The 26861-nt window shown below is 39.5% G+C and overlaps 3 long non-coding RNA genes across 5 annotated transcripts in view; 2 read left to right on the plus strand and 1 right to left on the minus strand.

The window, feature by feature from the left end:
- Window positions 1-2535, minus strand: part of LOC309864814 — a 151557-nt gene extending 149022 nt beyond the window's left edge. The window contains exon 1 of the long non-coding RNA XR_014311777.1: window positions 1879-2535. This is a non-coding gene — a long non-coding RNA (uncharacterized lncRNA). The remainder of the gene's footprint in view (window positions 1-1878) is intronic.
- Window positions 1-15304, plus strand: part of LOC309864813 — a 43548-nt gene extending 28244 nt beyond the window's left edge. The window contains exons 2-4 of one of the 2 annotated variants that reach the window (XR_014311775.1): window positions 4974-6428; window positions 9994-11015; window positions 12161-15304. This is a non-coding gene — a long non-coding RNA (uncharacterized lncRNA). The remainder of the gene's footprint in view (window positions 1-4973; window positions 6429-9993; window positions 11016-12160) is intronic. The other variant, XR_014311776.1, reaches the window with a different exon arrangement.
- On the plus strand, window positions 2574-4581 carry LOC309864812. 2 transcript variants are annotated; one of them, XR_014311773.1, is made up of 6 exons: window positions 2574-2709; window positions 3047-3256; window positions 3356-3439; window positions 3523-3592; window positions 3879-3944; window positions 4188-4581. It is a non-coding gene; the product is annotated as an uncharacterized lncRNA (long non-coding RNA). The 2 variants fall into 2 exon arrangements; XR_014311774.1 differs by having other exon boundaries at window positions 2613-2656.
- Window positions 15305-26861: the final 11557 nt, after the last annotated feature.

Raw genomic sequence — 26861 nt, forward strand, 5'->3', positions numbered from 1 at the left:
ACTTGAAATGTGGACAGTCAAACCAAAATGTGCTGTGACTGTAAAATACACACTAGATTGCAAGGATTGAATACAAAAAAGGAATGTAAAATATCTCAATAACTTGTACTAATCGAGTATTGAAATGAAAATATTTTGGTTATATTGCATTAAATAAAATGTATTAGAAATAATTTCTGATTCTTTTATTTTTTAAAATGTGGCTACTACAGTATTTAAAATTACATATGCAACTCACATTTGGGGTTCATCTTATGCTCTTGTAGAACAGCTCTGGCTCATATGCTTGTTTGAAATGTTTCCTGGCTCCCATTTTTGGAGATTCTGCTTTGGTAGTTGCAAGTTTAGGCACAGAAATCTGGTATTTTTTTTAGCTCTCCAAGTAATTCAATTGATAATTCAGGGTAGGCAATCATTGTTTTCTACTGCTTTTGACCAGATGATTTCCGTAGTCTCCAACACAGAAGTGATTCAAAGATAACAGAGTAACAGCTTTCAATTTCATTGGGGTATAATGGCCATCCCATAAAGTCATATGTATGTTTTTCAGTTAGCAAAACACTCTTCAAAATATAAACACAACACAACCATTTTGTGGGAATGGAAGGATGGTAGGAACAATTAAGCAATATCTATCAGAAACTTAAGTGACTCACTTCTAGAAACCGATCTTGCAGATCTTCTCACAAGCTCACTGTATCTGAAATTCACTTCAGCACTATTTGAAATTGAAAAATGGGAAACTGAGGAAATAAATTACCATACATCCAACTGAATATTACACAGCTGGAAACAAGAACAAGTTTGTCTAGGGGTGCCTGGGTGGCTCAGTGGGTTAAAGCCTTTGCCTTCAGCTCTGGTCATGAGGAAGCCTGCTTCCTCCTCTCTCTCTGCCTGCTTCTCTGCCTACTTGTGATCTCTGGCTGTCAAATAAGTAAATAAAATCTTAAAAAAAAAAAAAGGAATAAGTTCGTCTATATGTATTGATACAGAGAGCAATCTAGATTTATTGGGGGGCAAGGCAAGTTGCAGAAAAGCATACAGATCTTATCTGCAGATATGAAATATGAAAAAATATGTACCTATATTTGTATATGCATAGAAATTTTTAAAATATTAACAGTGGTTACTGTTAACAGTGGGGAGAGTCCCAGTGATATGGAAAGGAACTTTTTGCTTTTTATACCCTTTTGTACTGTTTTAGTTTCTTCACTATGAGCAACATGTAAATATACATTTACATTACAAAATACTTTTAAAAAAATCTACATGTCTAGCTAGGCAAGTAATCACTTCATCACTTAGGTTCCTGTTACAGAAATTTGCTTTTCACTATTACCTTTTAATCTGCAGTCTGGTCTTTAATTTTCTAAGTTTTCTAAATTTATTTCTAAATTAATTTTCTAAAAGGCCATCATATATACTTTCATTTTTCAACCAGTCGTTACCGACAACCTACTTTATGCCAGACCGTACACTGTTCTAAAGATGAAAATAAAGAACGGACACAAAACGGTATGTTCCTTACACATGGGTAGGACAATTAAAAAAACCCATACGTAAATAATCATTAGTCATGAGTGCCACGAAGACCTGAATTTTCAGATTCTAGAATGTTCAAATGTCATGTGTGCTTGCGTGTGCATATACACGTATTCGCTCACACATACTAATTAATACAATCATTGCTACTGAATTTTTTTGAGCCATTTGTATATAGTATTCGGGGTATTTCTCAAATTTAACTTTCTCCTGCACTCATTTTAGCGAACTTAGCACAAAGAAATTAAAAACTGCAAAATTGTTCAGTTGTACGATTTTAAGCAAATTAGCTGCTTTAGGGCCTCAGTTTTCTCCGCTGCCAAATGGGGTGTTTACCTCTCAGGTTGGCTGTCTCGGGAATTCTAGGTGCTGATCGCGTAACTGCAGTGCCTGGCACAAGGAAACGCGGGGGTGGGGTAGCTCCGGCAGCGCAGGGAGCACTGGGGCGCCCGCACTGGGGCGCAGCTGGGCCGCGTGCAGCGTCGCCGGCCGGCTCTCTGGGGAGGCGCGGTATTCTCGCCGTGGACTGCAGAAATGCTACGTTTTCAGGTGCTTTTTTCACCCGAGCACTTCCGCACGGCAATTTCTCTCTCCGGGCGTGCGGAGGCCAGTGCCCGCCCGCTCTTGCGGCGCCCGCTAACCAGTCCGATTTCTCGAGAGGGTGGTACGCTGAGGCCGCCCTGCACTGCAAAACCCCGGGCCCCGAGCCGGCCAATCTGTTCTAGGCCGACTTGGCCCGGAGCGGGCGGCAGTTTCGCCTCCCACTGCAGCTGTTAGTTTGAATTCTGGCGCCACTCCCGCGCCACGTAGAGCCAGGCTCGACAGCGACCGCACGCCGCGCGCAGCGGGCGCGCACCGGGGACTGGGCGAACGTGCGGCGAACGGGCGACGCGCGCACCACGCCCCGGAACGAGCCTCCGAAAGAAAAGAGGCGCCGCGCGCGCTCCCGCTCTCCTCCTTCAGGAAACGGCCACGCCCCGTCCTCTCCCCCGTCCAATAGATGCGAGGGGGCGTGGCGACCTCTGCCTGACTCAGGAGAGGCTATAAAGGGAACTGCTGGAGACGCCGCCCGGTCTTTTACGTCTGGACTTGGGAAGTGTGGTCTTGGTTGTGGGTGAGTGGGCCTCGCGGGCGAGTACCTGGCGGGCGAAGTTGGCGCGGGCTGAGGTTAGCTGCAGCTCTCTGAGATTTTAGAGCTTTGATCTTGGGGTGCTCTGGGTTCGAAAGTTGCACGTGGGAAACACGCAGCCAGACCGCCACGTGTCCTGCGTGATGGTGGCGGCGGCGGCGGCGGCGGGCTTCGAGTTCAGGCGTGCGGAGGCTGGTGCTGATAGCCACGAGCGCTGCGCGCGGCCTTGTTAAGGGCGGACGCCCGGCTGGTGGAACCTGGGCGGCGGCGGCGGAAGAACAACCCTATTCCCAGGATTTGGGGCAGAGACTTAGTTTTACATTGGGAATATGAGGCCTTTACTACTAAGACGATTGTTTTTCTCTCTCGTCGCAGATCAAAAAGATCGTTGGAAAATGGGCAGTCCCCGACCTTGTCTGAGATTGAGCTGTACTGTGCCCAGATGGCGCTGTGTGCAAACCAGATTAGTGAAAGAGGCAGGGATCTGGCATTCTGTGAAAACGCTTCATCTTCAAAATAATTGGTCCGCTGCGGGAACGGTGGGCTCTCTGTGGTGTAAAGGAGCTGTTACCGGGAGATGATGAGGTAAGGACGATTTGAGAACTTAGTTTTTAAACTGAAGAAGTAAACCTGTTGATACACAGGAAAAGATGTATCCTTGAAATTTTCTTAATTTCTTGATAGGTGCAGGGGGAAATTCCAAAACAAATATCCAAGAGAATATTTGCTAGGAAATGACCTGATTGGAACCTGACAGTCTTAACCCAGGTATGTGTTGGGCTAGTCCTTGAATTCAGTATGTTTAATCCATAATGTAGATAAAGTGAAGAAATTTTTTTGTTCTCGAACAGCATCCTGGAGATTGATGAACAATAATGGAGCTGTAAATGTCACAGAGGAGCAACCTTGCTTGTAAGTTGTGTGGTTTACAAAATCTGCTACACTATTTCTAGTACAGTACTTCCCATTTAACATTTCCTATGGATTATGGTCTAATCAGTGATGAAACCTATCCCGAAGCTGACTACCTGAAGAAAAGCATGTACGGATTCGGCTTCTGAGATAAGACCATTAAGTTTTGTTGTCTGGGTTTTATAAATGAGAAGGTTCTGTTAGGTCATAAAACTTGTAGGGAGAAAACTGCTACCTCACAGTGATGGACAGTGTGTTTTATTGTGGGTTTTTTTTTTTCTTTGCCAACAGTGAGGTGTCGCTGTCTGCCCATGGAAAGATGCCAGTTTGCAGTAACCTTCCTAAGGTATAACTCATTTCTGTGAGTGGAGATTTTTTATTTAATAGTTGGTCAGTATTTTGTCCTTGGTCTTATCTATGATGATCTTATCCCGAACCTGAATATCTGTTGAGAAAACTTAATACGGATCTGGCTTCTGAGATAGACCATTATGAGGACAAAGTTTTTTGTGTGTGTTTTTTGTTTGTTTGTTTGTTTTTAAGAATTCTTTTGCTCTTCTGATGTTAATAGTCTTGTAAATCTCAAATGTTTTTCCTTTTCTAGGGCAAATGCCACCAGATTTACTTGTATGAAAAACATAAGGAAAAGTTCTTCATTTTTACTGGCATGGAAAGAAAACCTACAAATCAAGACCATATATTCATTTTTATTTCTGTAAACAAATTAATCAAATCGAATGTATCCATAAGAATTAAGCCTCTTTTGTCACACTGCCCTAGCCACAACCTGTTATGTCAGATTGCTTTGTAGATCTAGTTCTATTTTAAATACAGGAATGTGTAGAAAACTAATTTTTATGGTGAAGTCTTTTTTTTTTTTTTTTTTTTTTTTTCTCCAGTTAACCAGACTTGTAATCAGATCACTCTGAATGCTTTGCCTTTGGTCACCTGTTGAATTTAAAGTGTGTGGATGTAATTAAAGTGGAGTGAAAATCGGAGTATTGTGGGAAAATCCTTGGGGTTTTTTTGGCGAAATGACTTGGTTTGGCAGTATCACTGAATAAGTACAAATCATATTGGCTTTTTGTGTGGTACTAAGTATTCCTGGGCTAATGGTGAGCAAAATGGAGAGACTGCCTGTTAGGGGAGAGAAAAATACCAGGTATCAAAATGATCAGTGATTACTGGTCCTAATGCAATTGTATTTTGAAAGGATGCTCAAGATGGGAAATGTAGAATGCTGAAAATGAAGAGAGCACAGCGTAACAGTTATGGGTAATGGAGGAAGATAAGGGAGTTTAAAGTAGTCAAACATTGCACAGAATGTAGACTGTAATAGCATCTGATCTAACCAAGATGGGCCCCATGCATGATCATATTCCATAAATAGCTGTATAAGTAAGTTGTTCTTAAGCCCATACTTCTGTGTCAGTCAAAATAATAGAATTTTTGTCAGCTTATAATGAGCTGTATTTTTTCCCAAAATATTTTCCTGGCTTTTAGTGAAAATTCAGTTTTGGACCCATGTAGCTCAGAAGAGGCTCATGAGATTTGACAAGCATGTTGGGTTATTGGTCAGGCACAGAGTGGATTTACTCACGTATTAAAATGGTGTACAGAATACACATAGGAAATAGTTTATTGCAGCCAAACTAGAATACAAGGTATTTATGCCACCACGTAGAGATCAAGTATTCTGAGTCCCTACACACTATTGAATTATAGGTTCAATGAATTACAAGTTGTCTGCAGGAAATACAAACCAGTCTTTTTGATAGGAAGTGTGAGGTGTCTAAACTGAGAGTAGGGTGTGGTCCCTTTAATGAGGCCTTAAGACTTGAAATCCAGCAATGGGAAAAGCCATTTGGCATAATGGATTACACATGGTATCTTGATGTTACCAGAAGGAATTGGCAAAGCTGTGTGGCTTTAAGACTACTTAGAAACTTTTGAAGATCAGTGGTATAATGTATATGATGTGGAGTGATTTGGCAAAATACTAACTACTGAAGTTGTAATTTCTCAATGCTATTCCTAAATTAAAGAGGCTTTGGTGGATTAGTGACCTTGTTACCTTTTTTCAAAAAACAAATGTGCCTACATTTGGTTTTAATCATCCAAGATCTCAAGTACCTGGATACCTTAGCTACCTAGTTGGCACTTGTTTGCATGCTAAATGTTAGGTGTACATATCATTCATTATTGAAGTAGATGATAGAAGCGAGGTCTGCACAAAATTTTCAGGGACGTATCTGCCCTTTTGTCAAAGCTGGCACACAGGACTTGAAAACAAGTTGTGAAATTTGCCTTAGGAGCACTCTGACCTCTTTTCCTGCAGTTATTGCTCCCTTCTCAGTTTTTTCTGGTAATGTCACATTTCTTCAGTTGGTAGACTTCGAATCAAGTTAATGTGATTATGTATTGTACTGTACTCTGAGGTCAGAAGTAAAACACTTGCTGTGTCCTCTGTTAATAGTGGTACAAAGTGACAAAAGGCACTGTGAGAGAGATACTTAATATCTGAGGCAAGTGAACAGTGGATTTGAATCAAAACCAACCCAGAGGAATAGAAATCTTTACATATAAACACTTGATGTAAAGATAATATGCCCCAGGACCTGAGAGTGATGAATTGGGAATTTGGGTATCAATTGGGTGGTCAGATATGGAACAAATAATGTGGAAGATAAGGCTGAAGTGTTTGGGGGCAACTGTAATGCTATGGTCATTTGATTTACCTAAAACTTGACTTTTTTTTCAGCAGGAAGACCTAGAGTAGAAAATCACATAATTTAGTCCATTTGATTCTGCAGAGTCCACACTTGAACAAATAAGGACCAAAAAGGTACAATTTAGTGAAATTAAGCTTGGAACTTTAACATATAATTAATATCAGCTTCCATTAAAATGGAAAACAACTACTAGATTTGGATGTTTTTCATTCACACAATGGAGGTTTTGACTGTTAGAGTCTACTAGCCTTATCCTTTGGGAATGTTAACACACCAGGTAATACCTTTATATTAACAAATAGGTAAATACTAGTTACAAACAGGGTCCTTAAGTTACCTGGATAAGGGACTTAACCTTTCTGAGCATATGTGCAACTTAATAGAGAACTTAATGGAGACTTAAAGACTTCAGGAATAAAGGAATATGGCTATAATAGACAGATCTGCATGGTTAGTACTGATTTCAGATTTTGAATGAGCAGTCTACGTGTGTGGCTTTAGCCAATAGGAATTATTTTCTATGCTTTCCATCATGCTTCCAGGTTATCTTCAAATATGGTAGGCTCAGACCTGCCATTTGGTGCTTTCTAAAACTAGTTCTGTTGCCAGAAATATAATATCCAGTACACCTGGCTGCTCAATCAAGTATCCTCTGAAATGATTATGCACCTTATAAATCCATATTGTTTGCTTAACCCGTAGGAAATCTCGTGCTCGGGCTCAGATTTTTAACACCACTTAGCCAGTTAGAATCTTTAGTTGAATTCCACCCTGCTAGGATAGTCTGCCTATCTTTTGCTAGTGCTTCCTCCCTGGGGAGGAGACCCTCTTTCCCATGTTTCCTCCCAAAAGCTTGATTCAGGATACTCAGAGCATGGTATTTAGTATTCATAATTGCCTAACTGAATATTGCCACTGCCTCTAGTCTCATTCCACCTCACTGAATCTATGTATTTGGATATGTACAGAGATCAGATCAAAGCACAAGTTTGCCATGCAGTTCTGGAAGCTTTGTGGACCATCTTAGGGTGGAGGAGAGGGTGTCTTTACAAAATGAAAACCAGACTAATCTGTCTCATTCTCACAAATCCTGACCTCTTCCCTTTACTAGTAACACATCACTAAAGTCCTGGCATGCCATGTGGCTGAGTTATAACAGGAAATAAGGATTTGATCACCAAATCCCAAATTGAGTATAGTATAATCTAACCTATTTGGGAACTTTATCTTAGTTATGCTTACTCGGTTGGTTCTAGTTCTTTTCAAGAGTGTTAGTAATCAAAAAAGCATTTAAGAATACTCAATATTTATCATTTGAATAAAATAAGATTTAAAATACAGTGCATTACTTTAATGAGGTCAGTTAACTTTTGACCTACCTACCATTGCCTCCTAACTATTGATACAACAAATTGTACAGTTTTAAATACACAGTTTGGAAAGTTTTTCCGTTGATATACATCCATGAAATAATTACCACAATCAAAATAATGACCATCCATTTCTCAAAAGTATTATCTTGCAGAGGCTTGATTTTGAACATGTTAGATTTGAGATGGAATCTAATATCCAAATGAAATTTTGAGTTAGGTAGAGAAGTTTGGAGCTCAAGGAAGAGATCTGAGCTGGAGAAATAAAATTGGAGTCATCAGCATGTGGATGGTATATTTAAAGCCATAAGATTAGATGAGATCACCAAGGAGTGAATATAAAGAGAAACGAAGTGGTCCAAGAGTTGAGTCCTGGAGCATTCCAAGAGTAGGGAATTGCAGGATTAGTTAAAATTTTGGAGGTTATTTTGTGCCAAGGGATAAAAATTGGGAAAAAGGAATCTGTTAAGTGCAACTGCCATATCCGGAACAGAAACGAGATGAAAAGTAAAGGAGTTCTGAATGGAAAGCAAGGATGAAAACTAGCAAATAATTGTTTGGGCTATAGGGCTGGAGATAGCCTTGATTTAATGCAGAGCCTTAGCATGGAAATTGAATGAGTTAGTATCTGAGAACAGCTTGGTAAAGTTCCAGGAAAGAATGAGATAAGGAATCTAGGAAGTATGCTAGGGTGTTCATCAGACAGTATCTATTTAGAGACATGGAGTTAGCTACAGCAGGTTTTATGTGCGAAAGTGCCTGCTGAGGCTGAAAACTACCAATTTTAATAGCGTAATTCTTACTATTCTATGGGGCTTATCTGCCTGGGAGAAGAAAGCAGATCAGTGAATTAATCCAAAATTAGGAGTAAACTGGCCAGGAGGAGCAAAACAATGACAAGCTAAGGGCACTGAGGATATAGATAAAACTTAAAATTATTAACCTTGAGATCCAGGCTGAATAGGGGGAAAAAAGTGAGGGTCCTAAGTAAGACAAAGATCAGACCTACCATGGAAAGATGCCGATGAAAACTAGGTAAAATAAGGTCCTCTCCACTGAAACTACAAAATGACCCATAGCATGTTGTATTCTGATTATTGGTTTATCGCTTTCTGGCCCTAGAATGTGAAGTCTTTACAAGAAGAATCTGTACCCTTTAATCTCTTAAATTCTAAGACAATGTAATGGCTCCTATAAAAAATAATCTAAGTAGAATTCAGTTTGTATATTTAGGGCAATTATGATGTGATTTAACTTCTCCAAAAGGGCTAAAAGAAAATGAGAAAAGTTAGATGATGTTAAGGACAAATATATGTATCCCCCAAAATTAATATGTTGAAGCCCTAACCACCTAGGGTAGCTATATTTGGAGAAAGAGCCTCTAAAGAAGTAAGAGAGTTTAAATAAGCTCGTAAGGGGAAGGCTCTGATCCAGGAGGAATACTGTCCTTATTAAAAAACAAAAATAAGAAAAAAAAAACACCAGAGAGTTCATTCTCTCCCTCTCCCCAGCACATCCACAAAGAGGTCACATGAGCACATAATGCGATAGTGACCACCCACAAGCCAAGATGGAGGCCTCAGAATGTTGGACCTAAAGCCTCCAGAACTGTGAGAAAACTTCAGTTCTATTGTTTAAGCCATCCAGTCTGTGGTATTTTGTTATGGTAACTCTAACAGACTAAGAAGCAAAGGATAAATGGCCACTGCTATAATTTTGGGAGTTTATATTTAGCTAAAGAATTATGAGTAATAGCTATGAAAAAAGCCCATGCAATGTAATCTCTCTGGTTTTATACATTTTCCCTTTAGGTTTCTATTTACTAAATCAACAATATGCTTTTTTTATTGAATATTAACAAACAAAGCTGTTTCTCCACTTGGTTCATCAAGTTCAGTTTTTTGAGAAATAGATACTTTTTCAATAAAAATTATCACTAAAGAGGGATGCCTGGCTGGCTCGGTTGGTAGAGCTTGCAACTCTTAATCTTGGGGTCATGAGTTCAAGCTCATGGGCATAGAGCTCCCTTAAAAAATAAATACTATCAGAAAAACCAGAGATTGAACAGAAACACTTTCAGATAGAAAGTGAATGTTGTCTGAAGTCCTGTGTTTCACAGGAAAAACTTTTTGACATAAGTGAGATTACTTATTTCATAATCACTTCATGTAACAAAAAATGGTTTGGGATTACTAAATATTTCAGTCTAAAATTTTGTTTTTTCAAAATATTGTTAAAATGTCTCTGCTGTGTAGAACAATCTATACATTCAGTGCAATCCCTATCAAAATACCATCTTTTTCCACAGAACTGGAACAAATAATCCTAAAATTTGTATGGAACTGAAAAAACCCCAAATAGCCAAAGAAATGTTGAAAAGGAAAACCAAAGCTGGTGAGATCACAAACCTGGACTTCAAGCTCTGTTACAAAGCTGTGATCATCAAAACAGTATGGTACTGGCACAAAAACAGACACATACATCATTGGAACAGAATAGAGTACCCAGAAATGGACCGTCAACTCTATGGTCAACTAATCTTTGACAAAACAAAAGAATATCCAATAGATAAAAAGGCAGTCTCTTCAAAAAATGGTGTTGGGAAAATTGGACAGCCACATGCAGGAGAATGAAACTGGACACTTTCCTTATACCGTACACAAAAAAATAGACTCAAAATGGGTGAAAGACCTAAATGTGAGAGAGGAATCCATCAAAATCCTAGAGGAGAACACAGGCAGCAATCTCTTGTAACTTTGGCCACAGCAACTTCTTGCTAGACACGTTTTCAAAGGCAAGGGAAACAAAGGCAAACATGAACTATTGGGACTTAAATAAAGCTTTTTGCACAGAAAAGAAAACAGTCAACAAAACCAAAAGAATGGGAGAAGATAATTTGCAAATGTCTTACCAGATAAAGGCTAGTATCCAAAATCTATAAAGGACTTAACCAAACTCAACACCCAAAGAACAAATAGTTCAATCAAGAAATGGGCAGAAGACACGAACAGATATTTCTCCAATGAAGACATACATACAGCCAACAGACACATGAAAAAATGTTCCACATCTCTTGGCATCAGGGAAATACAAATCAAAACCACAATGAGATATCACCTCATACCAGTCAGAATGGCTAAAATTAACAAGTCAGGAAATGACAGATGTTGGCAAGGATGCGAAGAAAGGGGAACCCTCCTACACTGTTGGCGGGAATGCAAGCTGGTGCAGCCACTCTGGAAAACAGCATAAAGTTTCCTCAGAAAGTTAAAAATGGAACTACTCTATGACCCAGCAATTGCACTATTGGGTGTTTACCCCAATACAAAGGTAGTGATCAAAGGGGCACCTGCAATTGCTGTTTATAGCAGCAATGTCCACAATAGCCAAATTATGGCAAGAGCCCAGATGTACATCGATAGATGAATGGATAAGAAGATACTGTTTGTATGTGTGTATGGAACATACATATATATGGAACACTACTCAGCCATCAAAAAAATGAAATCTTGGCGATTTGCAGTAACACTGGTAGAACTAGAGGGTATTATGCTAAATGAAATAAGTCAGAGAAAGAGAATTAACATGATCTCAGTGATGTGTGGTATTTAAGAAATGAAACATGGGCGCCTGGGTGGCTCAGTGAGTTAAAGCCTCTGCCTTCGGCTCAGGTGATGATCCCAGGGTCCTGGGATCAAGCCCCACATTGGGCTCTTTGCTCAGCAGGGAGCCTGCTTCCTCCTCTCTCTCTCTGCCTGCTTCTCTGCCTACTTGTGATCTCAGGCTGTCAAATAAATAAAGTCTAAAAAAAAAAAGAAAAAACAGAGGATCATCGGGGAGAAGAAAAAATAAAATAAGATGAATTCAGAGAGGGAGACAAACCATGGGAGAGTCTTAATCATAGAAAACAAACAGGGTTGCTGGGGTGCGGGGATGGGGTAACTGGGTGATGGGCATTAAGGAAGGTACGTGATGTAATGATCACTGCATATTACAAGACTCGTGAATCACTGACCTCTACCTCTGAAACTAATAATACATTAAATGTTTATTAATTGAATTGACATTTAAGCTTAAAATTTTTAAAAATAACCCCCCCAAAAATAAAATTTCTTTTTTCTCTATGAACATTAGGATTGCAGTAAGTTTTAAAACTTATTTTTTGTAACTGACAGGTCATACCTATCATAATTTTGTTCCCTATTTAATGGAAAACCGTATAAAACAATGACACTTTCACTTCTTTTAATTTTTCATAGTACTTTGACATATATCATCTAGGTTTCTCTTAGAGAAACCCTGGAAGGTAGATAAAAGAGACATTATTTGGTATTCATATGTTTTATATGTGATAAACTAAGATTGAAATATTTAAAATATAGGCTGTTTAAGGTCTAGATCACTAGAAGGAATGATTTCATCATCTGTATTTTGCACATAAAAATACTGTTGTTGTTTGTCTTTTTTTATTTTAGGTGGGACATTTAAGAAAAACACTGACAGACTAGGAGGCATCCAAAGAAAGAAGACCAAGGCTCTGTAAACAATTCATTCTGGACAGCATTTTAAGGACTTGGAAATATTTAACCTGAAGAAATGAATTTCAAGGAAAAATATGGCAAATTTTAGATATTTGAAAGTAAATCAGGTGGAATAATAGTATATTAATAATAATCCCATGTGGTAGGTACTGTTATTAAGCCATTTTACAGATGAGGTAGTTGAACCTTAGAAAAATAACCTAGTGAAAATCACAAAGGAAGTGGAGGAATTGGCATTTAAAATCTGGTAATCTAAGTCCAAAGATGCTGTTCTTACCCTGCTAAATACCTCCCCCAAAGGAGTAGTTAACTTAAGTGTTTCTCTAGAAAGAACAAAGGAGATTAATGAAATAAATAAAAAGAGGCAAAGTGAACCTAAAAATGAAGTTCCTTATATGAGAATATACAGCCTCCAAATCATAGTCTATCCATGTGAGTTGGAGAAAGGGAGCTGGCCCTAATCAGCTTTAAAGACTCAAGTCTAAGTCCAGATTCTTCACTTGCCCAAGGTAACCCAACTAGTTAATGACCAAAATGACAACCAACATCCTCTGTCCCTTTCTCAGTCCAGTGTTCAGTCCACTAAGTACCGTGCCCCAGTTTTTCTCCCCAGAGGTAATGTAAATTTCCTCAAAATTCACTAATCTGTGAAAATGGGTAAAATCACATTAAATTATACCTGTTCACTGCCCTTCTGTTGACACAGAGCCTCTAGCCCCTATAAAATTCCTTCAGAGAGGTTCTGGAGTCCCCATTAGAGTATCTCACATATATTCACAAATAGGCCTCCTGATGCCCTTTCTGATATTCTGCCTATTACTATGACCCTTCCATTGGGTACCCCCACATAACCAGTGCTTCCCACAAAGCATCAAGGTCTCCTTTCTTGCTAATATTCATAGTTCAGAGGGGTATTGTGCTCTCATATCCTCCTCTTGGTACTATGCCTCATAAAAGAGAAATCTGTGCAGTTCCTATTGTTAGCCTTTTGTCATAGACATTTTTCCATGAAGGGAACCTGGCTGGCTCGGTCTGTAGAGCATGCAACTCTTGATCTCCTTGGGGCCATGAACTTAAGCCCCATGTTCAGAGTAGAGTATAGTTAATAAAATAAAAAATAAAAATGTATCATACATGTTTTCCCATAGCACTGAGACCTGGTACCTATAGTCAGACTTGGGTTTAGTACTTTCTTATCCTTCTCCTCTGCCCAATGTCGGATCTCTTCCTAGCAGACTCCTACCTTGCAATTCAACCTAAGATCCAGGAAGGCTCAGCCTCATTAGTCCAGACAAATCTGAATCTCAGATTAGGCTTAACCTTGCTATGTCAACAGTAGCCTGAAATCCACTTTTTTTTTTTAAGGTTTTTATTTATTATTTTTTTAAAGTAAACTCCCTACTCAACGTGGGACTCGGATTTACAGTCCTGAGATCAAGAGTCACACACTCCACCAACTGAGCCAGCCAGATGCCCCAAGTAACTTTAATCAACTACTTTTATACAAAAATGTTGCTAATAGTTAATAATTTACCTACATTTGAAGAACATGGATATTAAGCATACTAAACTTCTCTGGAGCAATAGTGAGGTGTATTCTTTAGGGCACATCTCAATTCTCATCTTGTAGTTATATTACTGTTGGAGACTATCAGCTTATATTGCATTTCTTTTTCAAAAATGAATGCACAGGGAGCCTGGGTGGCTTCGTAGGTTAAGCATCTAACTCAACTTCAGCTCCAGTCATGATCTCAGGGTTGTGAGATCAAGCCTGTGTCAGGCTAGCATGGAGCCTGCTTAGGAGTCTCTCTTTCCTTCTTACTCTGCCCCTTCTCCCACCTTGCTTCTCTTTCAATATCTCTCTCAAAAAAAAAAAAAAAAAAAAGAATACACAAACATTGCTCAAAGCCAGAAATGTCAGGCTAGTGTTGAAATTCATGCACTTGTCGCTACATTCTACATACCTGGATATAGCTCAGTTTCTTGAGGGATGTTGTTTGCTTTAAATTGTATCTGTTCCTCTGAGATTGAACTTGATAGGTTAGGCATGTGATGATTCAGAAACATGCTAAAATTTATCCATTTGTTCATTGAGTAAGTAAGTAGGGAATAGCTAACATGTACAGGTACTGTTTGTCCTAAGCACTAAAAATATAGCAGTAAACCAAACAACCAAAATCCCTGCCCTTGTGGAGCTTGTATTTTAGGAGGAGGGGAGGAATACTAAATAAATAGATACATTATAAAGTATATGAGAAAATGAGAAACGATATGAAAAAAATAGAACACAAGACATTGGGAGTGGGTTTGGGGAGGGAAATAGTGTTGTGATTTTTAATATAGTTGACAGAATAGGCTTCCATGAGATTAAGCAAAGACATATAGGAGATGAGGGATTGAGCTATGCACATACCTGGGAAAAGCACATTCCCATGGCAGCAGCCCAAAGACTGAAACAAGCGTGGTAAAGAATAGAAGAAACAGGCCATGCAAATCATGTAGGGCCTTATGGGTCATTAAAAGGATTTTGTTCTGAGTAAAATGGGAAGCACTGCAAAAAACAAACAACAACAAAAACCACACACAGAGAAAACTAGAAGTGTGATTCATATGCATCAAAACTTGTGAACCCTGCCCCCTAGGGCCCCGATTGTGGTCTCTGCCATCTACCATTGAAAGAAAACAGGGCTTATTGAATAAATGACTGATTACAGATCTTAAGGCAAGAAATATACAAGATGCACCTTGTGCACCTTGTTAGAGCAGAGAGCAAGAAAGCTACCAAAGGCTGCTAGGATTGTGTTAAAAGAACTCAGTAGCCAACCTGGAGCATCTCCTACCACACAAAGATGTAAATTTAGACTATTACCAAGGATAAGAACTACAATAGTTTGACATACATAAAATTTGTTCAAATCTGTGAATTCAAAATGATACCTAAACAAAACAAAACTGATTTTGATGCTCTTTGAGGATGCTGGTGAACCAACTCATCAGTTTCAGAACTGGCAAATAAAGAACTGGCAAATACACCAATTGTAGTAACAGATAATCAAATAAAAGATAAGTTTCTCTTTATTGCTGTATCCTATTTAATAACTGAAAAGATTAACATAATTAGAATGCCATCATTTTGCAAACACCTAACAAATTAATGTATTTAAGCAATGATCATTAATGGCCGCTAACATTAAGAAAAAGAGTGTAAGTAGTTGATTGGAAGTTCTGGGATCATGTCAACAACATACAGATACTTTACGATCCACTTTCCACAGGAAGTATGCTTTAAATAATTTTTCCATTAAATGTGATATATTTACCCTAAGATATTAGCACTCTCCATTCTTTGCAATAATGTCACACATCAGCAAGATGTCTGTCTGATCAGTCTCCCCAGAAAGAGTTCCTTGAATGAGTCTACAGTTGTTGTGTTTTTTTTAAGATTTTTTTTTATTTGACAGACAGGAAAAGAGGGAACATAAGCAAGGCTAGTGGGAGAAGGAAAAGCAGGTTGCCTGCTGAGCAGGGAGCCCAATGCTGGCTCCATCCCAGGATCCTGGGATCATGACCTGAGCCGAAGGCAGATGCTTAAGGACTGAGCCAACCAGGTCCCCCTCCTAGAATAAATCGAACAAAATTCTAGAAAACTAATTATTAACATGAATAGCATAGCATGAGATTTATCACTTCAGTTTCAGCTACATCTTGGAGAAGTGTGTTATTATTGTTTTTGTTATTGTTTTGTTATTATTGTTTTATTATTATTAATTGTTATTAGTTAGCAATTAATACTTAATGTTATTAATTATTGTTTTATTATTGTTGTTATTAATTAACAATTAATTAATAATTGTTGTTTTGTTATTATTGTTTTATTATTGTTTGTTGCCCATGTTATTATTGTCTACCTTAATAAAGAGCCATATCTCACATGTATCTCAGAAGGTAAAATATGCTCAATACCATATTAATGTTTATTCTAGATTTATAGTTCATAGATGATTCATATTTCAGTGCCCCAAATTTCTTCATTCTTCTTAATATAGAATACATACAACCTCTTAATCCAATGATATCCAAATATAAGAAACTGTCTCCTATGCAATTTCCTGTTTGCCATTTATTGGGAATTTAAATTATTTATCAATTTTTCACTCACATAAAGAATGATCTGCAGTGGGGCACCTGGGTGGCTAAGTGGTTAAGCCTCTGCCTTCCGCTCGGGTCATGATCCCAGGGTCCTAGGATCGAGCCTTGAATCTGGCTCTCTGCTCAGCAGGGAGCATGCTTCCCCCTCTCTCTCTGCCTGCCTCTCTGCCTACTTGTGATCTCTGTCAAATAAATAAATAAAAATTAAAAAAAAAAAAAAAAGAATGATCTGCAGAGCATAAACTTCCAAAGTAAGTAAAATATACATTTTCAACTTTAGGCATGTAAATATATCTCTTTTTCTAAAGGCTATATTTTCATTTTTCTTATTCAACTATTAAAACTTATAAAAAGAAAAAAATTATAAAAAGATATCTTATAAAAATGTAAAAAGAAGGAAGATATTAAAAGTAAAATTAAAATAACTCATAATTCCACAAGTTAAAAATAACCACTATAAAAAATGTTTTATTTCTGTATGCAGATAGAAATTTTAGTAAAAATTTGAATATACTGTCCATGGTTTATTATCCCGATTTTTTTACTTAATATTCTTTTTTTTAAAGATTTTATTTATTTATTTGACAGAAAGATCACAAGTAGGCACAGAGGCAGGCTGAGAGAGAGGAGGAAGCTCTCTGCTCAGCACCCGATGCAGGGCTCGATCCCAGGATCCTGAGATCATGACCTGAGCCTAAGGCAGAGCTTAATGCACTGAGCCACCCAGGGGCTGCTTTGCTTAATATTCTATGATGACAATCTTCAATGCCTATAGAAATTCTTTACGTGTTCTCATCAACATCCAGAACATTTCATTTTTTTAAAGATTTTTATTGATTTAAAATCCAATGCTCTCTGAAATTTTCAAAGAAGCAAGATTTTAAGAGAGAAGAGCAGGAGGTTCTCAATCTAACTTCCAAAGACAAGAACCACCTTGATAATCTTAGGTATCCATTTTATCCCAAGAACAACAGTTACATGGGGTGTCTGGGTGGCTCAGTCGTTGGGTGTCTACCTTCAGTTTAGGTCATGATTCCAGGGTCCTGGGAGGAGCCTTCCTCAGCGGGAGCCTGCATATCCCTCTCCCTGTGCCCCTCCCCCCTGCTTGGGCACACTCTCTCTCCCAAATAAATAGAAATCTAAAAAAAATATATATATATATATATATTTTATTAATTTATTTGAAAGAGGGAGAGCGAGAGAGAACACAAGCCAGGGGAAATGCAGAGGGAGAAACAGAGTCCCACTGAGCAGTGAGCATGATGTGGGCCTCTATCCCAGGACCCTGGGATCATGACCTGCTGCAGGCAGACGCTTAACCAACTGAACCATCCAGGCACTCCAGAATATTTCATTTTTACGGATATTCAATAACTAACCAATTCCCTAGGTAAGACTGAAAGTTTTTATTGCTCTGAATTTTGTCATGATGACCAATTTTATAGCAATAAATATTCCAAATGATAATGCTACACTGGTTATCCTTGGGTGGTGGGTTTATATTACCGTCCATGAATTTTTAAAAAGAATTTATTTATTTATTTGACAGAGAGCGAGCACAAGGGGAAGGAACAGCAAATGGAGAGGGAGAAGTAGCCTCTCCCCTGAGTAGGGAGTCAGATGTGGGGCTCAGTCCTGGGGCTCCAGGATCATGACCTGAGCTGAAGGCAGACACTTAACCAACTGAGCCACCCAGGCATCATCTGGGTGAATTAAAATGCTTCTGGCAATGTATCTTCTCACATCCATTTGCCTTTCTAGTCCATACTGCATCCCAACTGGTACCCTCTCTCCCAGTCTTTTCCCCTGCCCAGTCTATAGGAGTAAGCAACCACCTAACACACTTAACCATGTACATCCTTCCAGCTCCTTGCCTGAAGTAAAATCTACTCCTTCCTTGAGGACACCACTTCCTTTTGCATCCTCTTTTTTTTTTTTTTTTTAAAGGAATCTCCACACCCAACATGGGGCTCAAATTCAGGACCGCAAAATTAAAGGCCAAATGCTTTACCACCTGAGCCAGCTAGGTGCCTCCCTTTGCAGGCTTCTTAAGCTATTTCCCTCAGATGAGAAAGTAGAGGTCAGTATCTTCCTTGCATCCTACTGCCACTTCTTGACAATTATTCTTTCATCTTTATGTACAACCCTTGATTTTAAAAAAAAGAAAGATTTTACTGATTTCGGCGGTGCCAGGGGTGGTGGGGGAGAGGGAGAAAGAGTCCTAAGCAAACTCTGCACTAAGCAAGAAGCCCAAGGCGGGGATGAACCCCAGGACCATGAGATCACGACCTGAGCCCAAACCAAGTCGGTTGCTCAACCAACTGTGCCACCCTGGCGCCCCTCCTTCCCTGATTTTTTCATGTTCATTCCACCTGACTTGCCACCCTTTGAACTTTTTCCAACTGTCTAATTAATGCCTTTTTACTAATTTTGAAGAGTTCAGGACCAGGTTTCCTGTGCTATTCTTCATCATCCATTTCCAGTGTCCACACATCAATGTCCAAACAATTTGGCTTCTCAGTTCATTGACTTCTTCCATTTTCTGACCTCCACACCAAGCATTCATACCTGGGATCCACTGGTCTTCAAGGAGCCGTGATGATTCAAGGGATCTATGAACTTGGGCAGGGAAAAATCTGTATCTTTATTTTCACTAAGCATTTACTGAAATGTAGCATTTCCTTCAGTCATAATGGTAGACAATATACCACTGAATTACGTAGTAGCTATGGCTTTATCACCATAGAAAACACAGCTATTTTTATATACATTGCATTACTGTTACTTTCACATACAGATACTTAAGAATTTTAGGTATGCTTATTTCTACCTAGAAATTATGGTTCTTTTTAAGCCTGCCACTAGATCTTGTTGTTTAATGCAAAGAAGCACATTATCTTAGTCCATTCAGGCTGCTATAACAAAATACCACATACTAGATAGCTTATTAACAACAAAAATTTATTTCTCACAGATACAGAAGCTGGAAGTCCAAGATCAGGATGCCACCATGGTTGGGTGAGAGCTCTCTTCTGGGTCACAGCTTCTCGATGTATCCTCCTATGGTAGGAGAGAGGGAGCTCTTTGGGGTCTCTTAGAAGAGCACTCATTGCATTCATGGGGGCTCCACCTTCATGACCTCTTCATCTCCCAAATTCTCAACCTCCTAACACTATCATGTTGTTGTTGGGATTATGACATGTGGGTTCTGGGGGAACACAAACATTCAGGTCATGGCACACATACATTGTGGTAGCATATGTTTAATTTATTTAAAGATTTTTATCACGGGGTACCTGGGTGGCTTGGTCATTAAGTGTCTGCCTTCAGCTCAGGTCATGATCCCAGGATTCCGGGATCATGACCTGAGCCAAAGGCAGTTGATCAACCAACTGAGCCTCCCAGGGGCTCAGTTGAATGAATGAATGTGATTTGTGGAACTAGAGGAGGAATTTGCCTTAGACCAGAAGAGAGATACCATTCGATTGTAGTGAGAGGGAAGGAAAAACTGTGGCTGCATGTGATGCCTGGCACAAGGAAACTGTGTCAGCTGAAATCTTTAAAATTCTCCATGAAGGAGGAGGTGAAATCTCTCCTGAGGTGAAGGGAAAGTTGAGTTAGGGGGAGGGAGGCATTAAGAGGTGTGGAACAGGGGCGGGCACCTGGGTGGCTCCGTTGGTTAAGCGTCTACCTTCTGCTCGGGTCATGATCCCAGCATCCTGAGATCAAGCCCCACATCTGGTTCCTTGCTCAGTGGGGGGCCTGCTTCTCTCTCTCCTTCTGCCTGCAGCTCCCCCTGCTTGTGCTCACTCTTGCTCTCTCTCGCTCTCTCTCTAATAAATAAATAAAATCTTAAAAAAAAAAAAAAAGGTGTGGAACAGAAAGGAAGTCTGTAATGGGGAAGAAAACTAACAGGGGAAAGGAGGACTGCCTAGAAGGATTGAGGGGCTGCTTCAACAGATGAATGGATAAAGAAGGTGTGGTCCATATATATAATGGAATATTACTCAGCTACCAGAAAGGATGAGTACCTACCATTTGCATCAACATGGACGGAACTGGAGGGGTTTATGTTAAGAGAAATAAGTCAAGCAGAGAAAGACAATTACTATATGGTTTCACTCATATGTGGAACATAGGAATAGCACAGAAGACATTAGGGAAAGGAAGGGAAAACTGAAGGGGGGAAAATCAGAGGAGGAGTGGGGATGAACCTTGAGAGACTATGGATTCTGAAAAACAGTCTGAGGGTTTCAGAAGGGAGGGGGAGGGGGAGGGATAACCAGGTGACGGGTATTAAGGAGGGCACCTGTTGCAATGAGCACTGGGTTTTATATGCAAATAGTCAACCATAGAACACTATATATTAAAAAAAGATGAATATAACACATTAAAATAATGAAGTGGGAAAAAAACAATGAGAAAGGAAAACAGTATATCCATAATAACTCAGAAATAAAATTCTATGAAGCATGATTTGGTATAATTAAAAAAAAGACTTTTGTCATTTTTCCACTTACTTCAAGGCAATTTCAGATAAGAATCTGAATTTAAGTATGATTTATGGGTATTGTTACTCATATCTGGAAAAATATGCAAACCTGGAAGTGTTTTGACAGGGCTCATGACTTTATAAAAAAATCTAGACCCTTCTAATTTGTCAAAAAGAGGACCATGGAAAGTGTTTATTTAATGGTTTTGTTAAAGATTTAATGGTTTTTTTAAAAAAATATTGTCATAATAAAGTCAAAATCCTTAATCATTAAAAAAACAAACAAACAAAAAAAACCCAGCATTTAGGGACTGGTTGAGGGTAGAGCCCATGAATGTATAGTGGCATAAATCTGCCCTGCTGTGTGACTTCTGTACCAAGGCAAATGGATGGGGCAAATAGCTGGGGTTTTGCCAGGAAGTAGCCAAGGGAAGACAATAGGGGTGAGGCAATTGGGAACACTGGCACAAGAGGACCACTGAAAAGTCTTGCAATTAGGCTAGAAGGGAAGGGAAGTTAAACACAAGTACCATATATTTGATATACAGTATTTCCCCCTTATCCACAGTGTCACTTTCTGTAGGTTCAGTTACAGCACCTACATCATTCGCTTTACTTCATCTCATCACGTAGGCACTGTACCATCTCATGTCATAATGAGAAAGGTAAGTACGGTACAATAGATATCTTACGAAAGAGAACATGTTCACATAACTTTTATTACAGTATTGTTAAAACTTTCCTATTTTATTATTATTGTTTTTATTTTATTTTATTTTATTTTTAAAAAAGACTTCCTATGTTTGTTGTAAGTTATATCCCTCCCCCCCAAAAAAGACCTGTTGAAGTCCTAAATCTCAGTGCCTCAGAATATGACCTCATTCGGAAATAGGGTCACTGCAGATGTAATTAGTTTAGATGGGGTGGACCCCCAATCTAATATGACTGGTGTCCTCATAAGATGGTCACATAAAAGCAGAGACACAGAGGGAATGTCACGTTGCAATGAAGGCAGAGATTAGAGTTCTGCAGCTGCAAGCCAAGGAAAACCAAAGATTGTCTGTGTGCTACCAGTAGCTACGAAGAGGCAAGGAAGGTTCCAGAGGGAGCATAACTCTGCCAACACGTTGATTTCAGAGTTGTAGCCTCCAGAGCTGTGAGACAATAAATCTCTATAGTTTTGAGCCACCCAGCTTGTGGTACTTTGTTACATCAGCCCTAGGAGATAAATACACTGTTGTAGGCACAAAACAGTAAACACAGCAATGATCCCTGGACTGTTTGTGGAGCTTACCTGCCCTCTTTAGAAACTGGATATAAACATGATCCCTTTTTTCTTCTATATTCAACTTCTTCCTCTCTCCTGGCTCCTCCCAACTTTAGGTATTCAGTATCTCTCTCTCTCTTTTTTAAAGATTTATTTATTTGAGAGAAAGGGAGGGAAAGAGCAGGGAGAGGGGTAGAAGGAGAGGGAGAGAATCTTCAGCAGACTATGGGCTGAGCGCAGAGCCCACTGCAAGGCTGGATCTCAAGACCCTGAGCCAAAATCAAGAGTCAGATGCTTAACCAACTGAGCCACCCAGGTGCCCCAAAATATCCAGCATTTCTTTACATAGAAATTAAAATACATTCCTTTCTAACTAGCAGGTTATCTCTTGTTCCTTTTTTATAGCCACAATTCTTGAAATAGTTATCTCCACTTGTCTTTATATACTGATCTCCTACTTGCGCTTAAGCCCTTTGTATTCTCACCTTTGTCCTCTACTGAATTTTCCTCTGCCAACGTCCTCAGATGAACTTGTCCCTAAAGCCAATGGAACCTTGCGTTCCCTCCTTGCTTGATCTCTTAGCAGCATCTGACCATGCTGACTACTTCTTCCTGCAATGCTCTTTTCATTTGGTGTCTGTAAAGCTATTCTCTCCTATAGTTTGCTCCTTCTCAGACTGTTTTGAAGACATTTCTTCCCCATATATGTTGGTGTTTTTTAAGATAGTAGGCTGGGTCCTTTTCTTACTTTGCACACTCTTTCTAAGCGATCTCTTTTATTTCCCTGGCTTTAGTCACAATCTGTATGTGGAGGATTTCCAAATCAAGAGCTCTAGTTTGTATCTCTTTCTGGAGATTCAGATCTGAATATTCTATTGTCTATAAACCTCACTACCATGGGATACAGGTACCTCAAATGGAACACTTTTTTTTTTTTTAAGTTTTTTTTTTTTTTTTAAGATTTTATTTATTTGTCAGAGAGAGAGCACGAGCGAAAGTGAGCACAGGCAGACAGAGTGGAAGGCAGAGTCAGAGGGAGAAGCAGGCTCCCTGCGGAGCAAGGAGCCCGATGTGGGACTCGATCCCAGGACGCTGGGATCATGACCTGAGCCGAAGGCAGCTGCCCAACCAACTGAGCCACCCAGGCGTCCCAAATGGAACACTTTTAACTTCCTTCCCATCCCTCCATTTCAGTTCTTCCTCTAACTTTCCCAGAAAATGACATTTCCATTCTTTCCATTGCCAAAGCCATCCTTGGACTTGTTCCTAACTCCTCTCTCCCTTATCCCTCTACAACCCAGAAACCTTACACATTCTACTGGCCTGGCAGTCCAAATATTTCTTGAAACCACCTGCTTTTCCCCAATTTCAAGGGCAGTCCTTTAGTACCAACCACTATTCTCTCTCATCTCAATGATTATACCACCCTCTTTATTGCTCTCTGGGCCAGTGGCAGGGGCAGATGACTTGTGCAATCATGCAGAGCCCTCACTCGAAAGAGCCCCTCACTTGGTTTTATGTTCTGAGGTTGCCATCTTGGAGTACTTAATATTTTTATCTCTGAACTTATATTCTGTAGGGAGGTCCAAAAGGAGTCCAATAGAGCATATGTGTGAGCAGAGGAGATAAAGGCAATATGCATGTCAGTCATTTCTTGCCATTCTATTTCTTTTTTTTTTTTAAGATTTTATTTATTTATTTGACAGAGAGAAATCACAAGTAGATGGAGAGGCAGGCAGAGAGAGAGAGGGAAGCAGGCTCTCCGCCGAGCAGAGAGCCCGATGCAGGACTCGATCCCAGGACTCTGAGATCATGACCTGAGCCGAAGGCAGCAGCCCAACCCACTGAGCCACCCAGGCGCCCCTCTATTTCTTTTTTTAAAGAAGATTTTATTTATTTATTTGATAGAGAGAGACACGGCGAGAGAGGGAACACAAGCAGGGGGCATGGGAGAAGGAGAAGGAAGCTTCCCGCTGAGCAAGGAGCCTGATGTGGGGCTCGATCCCAGGACCCTGGGATCATGACCTGAGTTGAAGGCAGACACTCATTGACTGAGCATCCAGGAACACCCCCCCCCCATTCTATTTCTATTTATTGGCCACAGTGCTTCATGAGCACAGAATTCCAGTGGACCCACCATGTGTGCTAGTTCAATGAGGCTTACATGAGTACAAGGCAAGAGTGTTAGGTCTGTGTCAGCAAAAGAAAACCACGGTTTCCACTGGGAAATCAGAACTTGTCTTGAAGGCAAAAAGAAGGCAATTGCATTCTAAGGAACATCAATGACCAAGTACCCTATGATGCCCTTTTAAAAAATTCATGTTTATGTCCCTGTGTTAAACTAAAACTTATGCTGCAAATGGAATAGAAAGAAAGGGAAGGGGAGAACCCATATTTACTTTTCCTTTCAGACCCTCCTTACTCAAGAGTATTCCAAAGACAAAAGTATTGGTAGAATATGCACCTATCAAAAAGGAAAAGGGAAAAGTTGAGATGATTTGTACAGTGTTTCCACTGTTCTGAAAGAACAAAATACATACGCATGTACCAGTTATGAAATACATATTGTATAATTTCTATGATTCTTCATATGATTTAATGGTTCTTATATTTGCAATTAGAGCTGCCTTTGCACAATATAAAGATGAATGGTAAAATTTATGTTAATTTAAATTTTTAAATTTGTTTATATTTAGAATGTTAGGTAACAAATAGAAAACATTATGACAAGTGAGGGGAAAGACTGCAGAAGAATGAAAAAGCTTTATATTTTAATACCTTTAAGGCCACATTTTTCCCATTTTTTTTTTCAACAAGAAACTCTACATATGTATTTTGCACTAGACAGCAAATTATGTAGCCAGCTCAGGTTGCCGCTCACCAATCCATCCTATAGCAAGACTGAACTAAATTGTAAATATTAAGTCATTTTCCTTTTTTTTCAAAGATTTTATTTATTTATTTGACAGAGATCACAAGTAGGCAAAGAGGAAAGCAGAAAGAGAGAGGAGGAGGCAGGCTCCCTGCTGAGCAGAGTCCAGTACATGGCTCTATCCCAGGACCCTGGGATCTCAACCCGAGCCAAAGGCAGATGCTTAATGACTGAGCTATGAAGGCACCCCCACATTTTACTTCTTTAAGTAATCTCTATACCCAAAATGGGGCTTCAACTCATAACCCAAGATCAAAAGTCACATGCTGTACCCACAAAGCCAGCCAGGTACCCTCTTTGAGATTCTTCATTTTAGCAAACTTTCATGTGATGCCCATGATGCTTGTCCGTGGACTACATTTTGAACAGCAAGTCTTTAGAGAACACTGCTCGTGGGGTCCTCAGGCAATGCCACTTTCATACAAAAACCCCATTTGGGTTCAGATACCCAGGACCATAGAATTCCCTGTCCAAACAGTTCTGAATCCACTTTCTAATTGTTTGCTGGGAGAAAGGGAATGGTGAATAGAAGTAACACAAGTGAGTCAAGATGTCAACATGTATATGAACAAGGCCCTTTTTGGTACAGGATGACTTGGAAGTAGAAATAGAAGGGGACTATGCTTGAAGCCATATCCCAACACTGAACTCTGAGTCCAAGAATTTTGAATTTGAACTTGGTCTTTTAAGTCATTATGAAATTATGTGTCAAGTTACAAGAATAGAACACACTTATTTAATAGTCAATTAGATTGATCTACAACGTTAAGATGTGGGCCTGTATTTGTACTCTTACCCTAAGCTTTGCAAATGTTAGGGGCAAGTCTGTGGAACTTCATCCACTGTGAGGAAGGGGCATCTTATTTGGATGAAGACACTTTCTACTGCCCTTTTTACTCTCCAAGGCCAGGCCTAGAGTCTCTAAGTTGCAACTGCCCAGAGAGGATGCTTATTTCTAATTCACTCAAGGTCTCAGAGGCAGCAGACAGCATTTTTTTTTTAAGTAAAATTTAACATGAAATAGGAAATATAGGAGTGCTTTGCACATAGTAAAAATATTGTCATTAAATATGGTTCATATATACATATCCATGAAATTTATAAATTGGTGGCATTATGAACTCTATCATTTTCTTTGAGTCATGGTCAAAAAAGTGTGAATGCTTCAGTTCCAGACGATAAAGGCCTTCATAATCTGGTTGTAGATTATCTCTCCACAATGACATCTTGCAATTAATTTTCCTTCCCCAGACCTGTCTTCTGCCTATCTAAGCACTTTGCATTCCAACTACAATGAACTTTTCTCCATTTCTAGAAGGCATGTTTCTTACCCCAGCACTTGCATGTTTTCGTCCAGCCTGGAACCTTCTTTCTCTAGGTCTTCACTTAGATAACACCCCCTCAGCCTTGAGGATTCAGTACAGACATCACCTCCTTGGGAAGCCTTCTCTGACCCTTATGTTCAGGTAAGTCTCTCTTCCTAAGGACTGTAACAGTATCCTTTCCCAAGCATTGAATTTATCACCTTGTTGTAAAATCACTCAGGTGACTTTTGGTCTTATGTGGGAAGGGCCAATGACTGTTTTGTTTATTTCTACCTCTGTTGTAGAGCACAGAATCTGGCAAATAGGAAGTGCTCAGCAAGTAATGTTGCCCTGAGTTAAAAACACATTTTCTTTTTTCTTTCCTTTTTTAAAGTAATCTCTACACCCAACATGGGGCTCAAACACATGTCCCCGAGCCAAGAGTCAGATTACCAACTGAGCCAGCCAGATGCCCCACATATTTTCTATTT

The sequence above is a fragment of the Mustela nivalis genome, assembly GCF_964662115.1.
Source record: "Mustela nivalis genome assembly, chromosome: 5".
Lineage (NCBI taxonomy): Eukaryota > Metazoa > Chordata > Mammalia > Carnivora > Mustelidae > Mustela > Mustela nivalis.